The 7,275-nt window shown below is 42.0% G+C and overlaps 1 non-coding gene across 1 annotated transcript; it reads right to left on the bottom strand.

Moving 5' to 3' along the window:
- Positions 1-3,458: 3,458 nt before the first annotated feature.
- LOC122942919 lies at positions 3,459-3,520 on the bottom strand. The gene has a single exon (XR_006390757.1). It is a non-coding gene; the product is annotated as a U7 small nuclear RNA (small nuclear RNA).
- Between the last annotated feature and the right edge of the window lie 3,755 nt (positions 3,521-7,275).

Below are 7,275 nucleotides of genomic sequence, written 5' to 3'. Positions count from 1 at the left end.
TCATGCTAATCCACAGAAATCATGGTCTTTCAAGTAGATTTGGGTTGATGAAGCTATGCAGATTTCTCTAATTAGCTGTACAAATGGGTGGAGCTATGTAGATTTCTCCAGCTTCCTTAGCAAAGGTCAAAATTAGACCCTTGTGTAAGTCTTCCGTGGCAGTGGTGGTGTCCTAGATATTTTCCTGGTTGGGAAGCAGAGAGTCAAGCTGCAGACCCACATTGGCATTGAGTAGGCTTAGAAGTGATCAGAGATTGGTCGCTCTGACTCCCAGGGATCGGCCCTGCACTCAACAGCAGCAGCAATGAGTGATATTTGTTTGTGTGAGGAACATTCCCTCCAAAGGAGTACCAGCAAAGCCAAATAGAAATTTGCATAGCTCCACCCATGACCATTCTCAGCAATATGATCATTCTCTGTGATATGAACTGCCTGAACAATCCATGGCCTCTACAATCAATTCTTCTATTTGGAAAATTAGAAGGCATTTCCTTTGGCTACTTTCACTCTCATGTTTGGTGCGGATCCGTTTGTATTATCTTTAACATAGCCGAAACGGATCCCTCTTGAACACCATTGAAAGTCAATGGAGGACGGATCCGTTTTCGGTTGTGCCAGATTGTGTCATAGAAAACCGTTCCGTCCCCATTGACTTACATTGTGTGCTGGAACGGGTCCGTTGGACTGGGCTACTGAGATGGAGCAGAGAAACACAGAGATTAACCTGGAGGTGATCTTGGGCCTTTGGGTTGGAGTCATAAGCCACGATGTTTACAAAGCCTGAGGTGCAGATGTGGCAGGCGCAGCACTATGAAGTGCCTTTTGCACTGTGGCATTAGAAGAATTTTGATATCTCTGACTTTTTAGTCTAACCAGACTGTCTATTACTCTGTAATTCCTCTAGCGCCGTTCTATGGAAACAGTAGGTTTAAAGAGCACACCAAATGCTTGAAATAACTTCTTTATTAACTTCAACTTTTCTTCATATAACACTGCCGCCTTCGCAGCAGATAGTCCATGTACATAACACATGTTGAAAAGATATCACAAAATGGTGGTATGCATAAGATGGTGGTTCAACTGTTTAATCTTGTCATTCATCATAAACTGGTGGATATATTTCTCTCTTGAGTATCTATACACTTGCTTATGATCTGGTATGAGCAGTTCGCATTTGTATGCAATTTGGATTGCAATATGGAATTTGAATTTGTGGTTTGGTGGAACTGTAAGTAAACATACATATAACCAGTTCAGTATACAGTTCTAATCACTATATTAACAGTAGGACCATTATATAACCGTTTTAAATACCTATTTTGGCCTCTTGCTTCAATAAAACACAGCTCTTAGTAGAGTGTGTGTCTGTTCAGCTCCTCTCTCTGGTGAATAATGATTCCAGCAGCTCCTGATAGGGGATTTTCCCCACACAAGCTGTGTGTGAGGCTGGCTATGATTGGTCAAAACTTCTAGGCTGTGTGAGGCTAGCTAGGATTGGTCAAGACTTCTGCTTAGCAACAACAGTTTAACTCTATGCTTTCTGTTGTGTCTTCTGTGTCATTGAGCTTGTGTCTTCTGTGTCATTAAGCTTTCCTTACATTATATAACGACTCTTAAAGGCAAATTATCTTTTTCTGCTTCTGTGGACACAAAATATAACTATTATATGACATCCCAACATAAAGTCACTGTAAATAACTCTGCTTTTGTCTTTAACACACAAACATAGGAACTGTATTAAGGTTATTGGCAGGTCTAGCTGTATAAAATATAAGCTATGTTAGCAACCTAGGACAGGTCTTAGCTGGCCAGCTACACTCCCACCAAAATTACCTATAATTCTATGTTCTCAGTAGTAGGACTTAAACATGAATTTGAGGAATTTTCCATCATGTTCTCAACTCTCGAGTGTCTTTCATCACTCTCAAGTAGAACAACTAACTTCTGTATAGGACGTTCCAACTTGAGTGGAGTAGTGAGACGTTTTCCTTTTTTGTCAAGTTTTGAGTCTCCTATTTGTCTCTCCCACCTTGGCGTCAAATTTTCAGGTATGGCTTTATCCCATTTTAACTTCTGTCTCCATAATTCTTGCAGTATTTATCTTGCTTTGAGGATCACTGGGGCCAAGAATCCTAATAGATTATATATAGAAGCCGCTGCGGAAAGAATGGTACGTCTAGTTGCAACTTTCTCTTCAATAGATACTTCAAAGATGAACTTGTTATTCTCTACATTCCTTCCCAATCCAAGTTTGTTCTGAACTGGAAGATGATCATAATTGAAATCTACATTCTTCATTATTGATGCACGTTCAGAGTCACTGATGGATTCCAGTACCTCTCTGTTGTTTGAGATGAATTTATGTAGGCGCGCAGGTTTCCTCTTGCGCATAACTCTTGGCTTTCTTTCACTAGTTTGATTGCAGATTCTGTGGACTCTAGACTTATGAGACCATCATCTACATAAAAGATTTTCTTAAGAAAATTTGCTGCTGATGGGCAAACCTTTTCATTCTGATTGGCCAGGTACTTCATACCATAATTGGCGTAACCTGGAGATGATGCTGCTCCAAACAAGTGTACTTTCATGCTGTATTCTGCTGGCTCTGAATCTGTATCTCCGTCCTCCGACCGTAGAAACCTCAGGAAGTCTCTATCTTCATTCTTGACATGAAACTGGTTGAACATCTTTTCGGGATATTTTCTGAATCTACAGAGTACTGCAAGCCGTACCCAAGAGATCCTAGTGACAAAACAAACGTGGAAATTGAACACACAGTAACAAAAAATAAGTGAATGTGTGCCATTACGGCCCAGACATTTGACCGGAATTATAAAAATTCCTCATCTTTTCTAGACCGAAGTCGAGCAAAGAGAGGTGTGTGCGACTGTGCGCTCAAAATGTGAGAAAGTGAAGTGCGTGCAAATGTGCCATCACTCAGTGGGCTCCCACCCCCAGTGAGTTCAGGCACCCCAGGGTCACCACTCCTGGGGCACTTCTGCACATCGGGCTTTCAAACATCTCAGCCCCTGGCTTAGATCCAACAGAGGCCTTGGTCACCTAGCGATAGAACCTTGAAACCCAAGCCATACATCCTAGGCTTGCTATGCAGTTCTCTGCTCTACATCCTAGCATGGCTCTGAATCTAAAAACAGATACTACGCTCGAACTTAACCAAAAGGCCGAGAAGCGTACGGATTACAGTCTTGAAATACAGAATACACAGGGAACACCCACTGAGTCCTGAACCTGCAGCTCCACAGTGGACACCCACTATGCTATAGAGCTGCTGTAAAATAGAGAATAAAAACCCACCAAACTCTGAACCTGTAGCCCCGTAGAAAACATCTATCATTCTCCAAACTTACAAGAAAAAATCAGCCTACCTACAAAAAGATGATCAACAATAAGTCGCAATATTGTCAATATGTGCATTTTTCTATTCTTCCACAAGCTTCTGGGGCTTTTCAGCAGTTGCTAAAAAAGCTTTTAAACAAATAGCAAAAGAGCTAAACTTCTAAAGACACAGAGTTTAGCTCCTCCGACCTCTTCTCCCCCAATCACCATTTATATCATGGAGACGTCACACAACACAGACTTTTTATTTGATGAGAGAAGCTTCTTGGAGGAAATTCTTCATAAAGTTCTTGGTATTTCTAAGCAATGTTCCTCAGTGTTCTTCAAAGGAATGTTCTTACTGGGTTAAGGAACATCCTTAAAGGGATTCTGTCACCTCCCCTAACCCAAAAAACGATTTTAAAGCAGCCATGAAGCACAGCTTACCTTGATTAGGCTGTGCTCTTTTATGTTGTAATCCGTCCAGCAGTTTCTGCAAAAAACGACTTTTATTGATATGCAAATGAGTCCTGAATGTGCCCAGAGGGGCGTTTTGTTCCTCTTAGAGAGCCCAGCCCAGCCCAGCCTGCCACAGCCTCTCCTCCCTCTCCTCCTGCTGACAGAGGGAAGAGCGAGCATCGGACGTCACTGGGCTCGGCGCATGCCCAGTGACGAGGATGAAGCTCCTGCCCTCAGTCTCCTGCTGATCGCACAGGCGCAGCCCTCAGTGGGTACTGCGCCTGTGCGAGAGTTCGTTCGGCGTGAGGGAGGGGGAGGAGAGGCTGTGGCAGGCTGGGGGCGGTTAGACAGTGCAAGGAAGGCGGGCTGGGCACTGTAAGAGGGGCGGTACTGGGCTCTCTAAGAGGAACAAAACGCCCCTCTGGGCACCTTCAGGACACATTTGCATATCAATAAAAGTCGTTTTTTGCAGAAACTGCTGGACGGATTACAACATAAAAGAGCACAGCCTATTCCAGGTAAGCTGTGCTTCATGGCTGCTTTAAAATCGTTTTTTGGGTTAGGGGAGGTGACAGAAATCCTTTAAAAGTTGATTAGGACCTAGAAGTATCAGGCCAAGACAAGGATTGTCTTATTATACAGTATTCCCTGATCACACAACAATGTCTGACACAACGCAGTCCTTCATGCTAATCCACAGAAATCATGGTCTTTCAAGTAGATTTGGGTTGATGAAGCTATGCAGATTTCTCTAATTAGCTGTACAAATGGGTGGAGCTATGTAGATTTCTCCAGCTTCCTTAGCAAAGGTCAAAATTAGACCCTTGTGTAAGTCTTCCGTGGCAGTGGTGGTGTCCTAGATCTTTTCCTGGTTGGGAAGCAGAGAGTCAAGCTGCAGACCCACATTGGCATTGAGTAGGCTTAGAAGTGATCAGAGATTGGTCGCTCTGACTCCCAGGGATCGGCCCTGCACTCAACAGCAGCAGCAATGAGTGATATTTGTTTGTGTGAGGAACATTCCCTCCAAAGGAGTACCAGCAAAGCCAAATAGAAATTTGCATAGCTCCACCCATGACCATTCTCAGCAATATGATCATTCTCTGTGATATGAACTGCCTGAACAATCCATGGCCTCTACAATCAATTCTTCTATTTGGAAAATTAGAAGGCATTTCCTTTGGCTACTTTCACTCTCATGTTTGGTGCGGATCCGTTTGTATTATCTTTAACATAGCCGAAACGGATCCCTCTTGAACACCATTGAAAGTCAATGGAGGACGGATCCGTTTTTGGTTGTGCCAGATTGTGTCATAGAAAACCGTTCCGTCCCCATTGACTTACATTGTGTGCTGGAACGGGTCCGTTGGACTGGGCTACTGAGAGGGAGCAGAGAAACACAGAGATTAACCTGGAGGTGATCTTGGGCCTTTGGGTTGGAGTCATAAGCCACGATGTTTACAAAGCCTGAGGTGCAGATGTGGCAGGCGCAGCACTATGAAGTGCCTTTTGCACTGTGGCATTAGAAGAATTTTGATATCTCTGACTTTTTAGTCTAACCAGACTGTCTATTACTCTGTAATTCCTCTAGTGCCGTTCTATGGAAACAGTAGGTTTAAAGAGCACACCAAATGCTTGAAATAACTTCTTTATTAACTTCAACTTTTCTTCATATAACACTGCCGCCTTCGCAGCAGATAGTCCATGTACATAACACATGTTGAAAAGATATCACAAAATGGTGGTATGCATAAGATGGTGGTTCAACTGTTTAATCTTGTCATTCATCTTAAACTGGTGGATATATTTCTCTCTTGAGTATCTATACACTTGCTTATGATCTGGTATGAGCAGTTTGCATTTGTATGCAATTTGGATTGCAATATGGAATTTGAATTTGTGGTTTGGTGGAACTGTAAGTAAACATACATATAACCAGTTCAGTATACAGTTCTAATCACTATATTAACAGTAGGACCATTATATAACCGTTTTAAATACCTATTTTGGCCTCTTGCTTCAATAAAACACAGCTCTTAGTAGAGTGTGTGTCTGTTCAGCGCCTCTCTCTGGTGAATAATGATTCCAGCAGCTCCTGCTAGGGGATTTTCCCCACACAAGCTGTGTGTGAGGCTGGCTATGATTGGTCAAAACTTCTAGGCTGTGTGAGGCTAGCTAGGATTGGTCAAGACTTCTGCTTAGCAACAACAGTTTAACTCTATGCTTTCTGTTGTGTCTTCTGTGTCATTGAGCTTTCCTTACATTATATAACGACTCTTAAAGGCAAATTATCTTTTTCTGCTTCTGTGGACACAAAATATAACTATTATATGACATCCCAACATGAAGTCACTGTAAATAACTCTGCTTTTGTCTTTAACACACAAACATAGGAACTGTATTAAGGTTATTGGCAGGTCTAGCTGTATAAAATATAAGCTATGTTAGCAACCTAGGACAGGTCTTAGCTGGCCAGCTACACTCCCACCAAAATTACCTATAATTCTATGTTCTCAGTAGTAGGACTTAAACATGAATTTGAGGAATTTTTCATCATGTTCTCAACTCTCGAGTGTCTTTCATCACTCTCAAGTAGAACAACTAACTTCTGTATAGGACGTTCCAACTTGAGTGGAGTAGTGAGACGTTTTCCATTTTTGTCAAGTTTTGAGTCTCCTATTTGTCTCTCCCACCTTGGCGTCAAATTTTCAGGTATGGGTTTATCCCATCCTAACTTCTGTCTCCATAATTCTTGCAGTATTTATCTAGCTTTGAGGATCACTGGGGCCAAGAATCCTAATAGATTATATATAGAAGCCGCTGCGGAAAGAATGGTACGTCTAGTTGCAACATTCTCTTCAATAGATACTTCAAAGATGAACTTGTTATTCTCTACATTCCTTCCCAATCCAAGTTTGTTCTGAACTGGAAGATGATCATAATTGAAATCTACATTCTTCATTATTGATGCACGTTCAGAGTCACTGATGGATTCCAGTACCTCTCTGTTGTTTGAGATGAATTTATGTAGGCGCACAGGTTTCCTCTTGCGCATAACTCTTGGCTTTCTTTCACTAGTTTGATTGCAGATTCTGTGGACTCTAGACTTATGAGACCTTCATCTACATAAAAGATTTTCTTAAGAAAATTTGCTGCTGATGGGCAAACCTTTTCATTCTGATTGGCCAGGTACTTCATACCATAATTGGCGTAACCTGGAGATGATGCTGCTCCAAACAAGTGTACTTTCATTCTGTATTCTGCTGGCTCTGAATCTGTATCTCCGTCCTCCGACCGTAGAAACCTCAGGAAGTCTCTATCTTCATTCTTGACATGAAACTGGTTGAACATCTTTTCGGGATATTTTCTGAATCTACAGAGTACTGCAAGCCGTACCCAAGAGATCCTAGTGACAAAACAAACGTGGAAATTGAACACACAGTAACAAAAAATAAGTGAATGTGTGCCATTACGGCCCAGACA

The sequence above is a fragment of the Bufo gargarizans genome, chromosome 6 (genome assembly GCF_014858855.1).
Source record: "Bufo gargarizans isolate SCDJY-AF-19 chromosome 6, ASM1485885v1, whole genome shotgun sequence".
Taxonomy (NCBI): domain Eukaryota; kingdom Metazoa; phylum Chordata; class Amphibia; order Anura; family Bufonidae; genus Bufo; species Bufo gargarizans.
The sequence above is the reverse complement of the archived record's forward strand: the minus strand, read 5'-3'. Positions and strand labels throughout refer to the sequence as shown.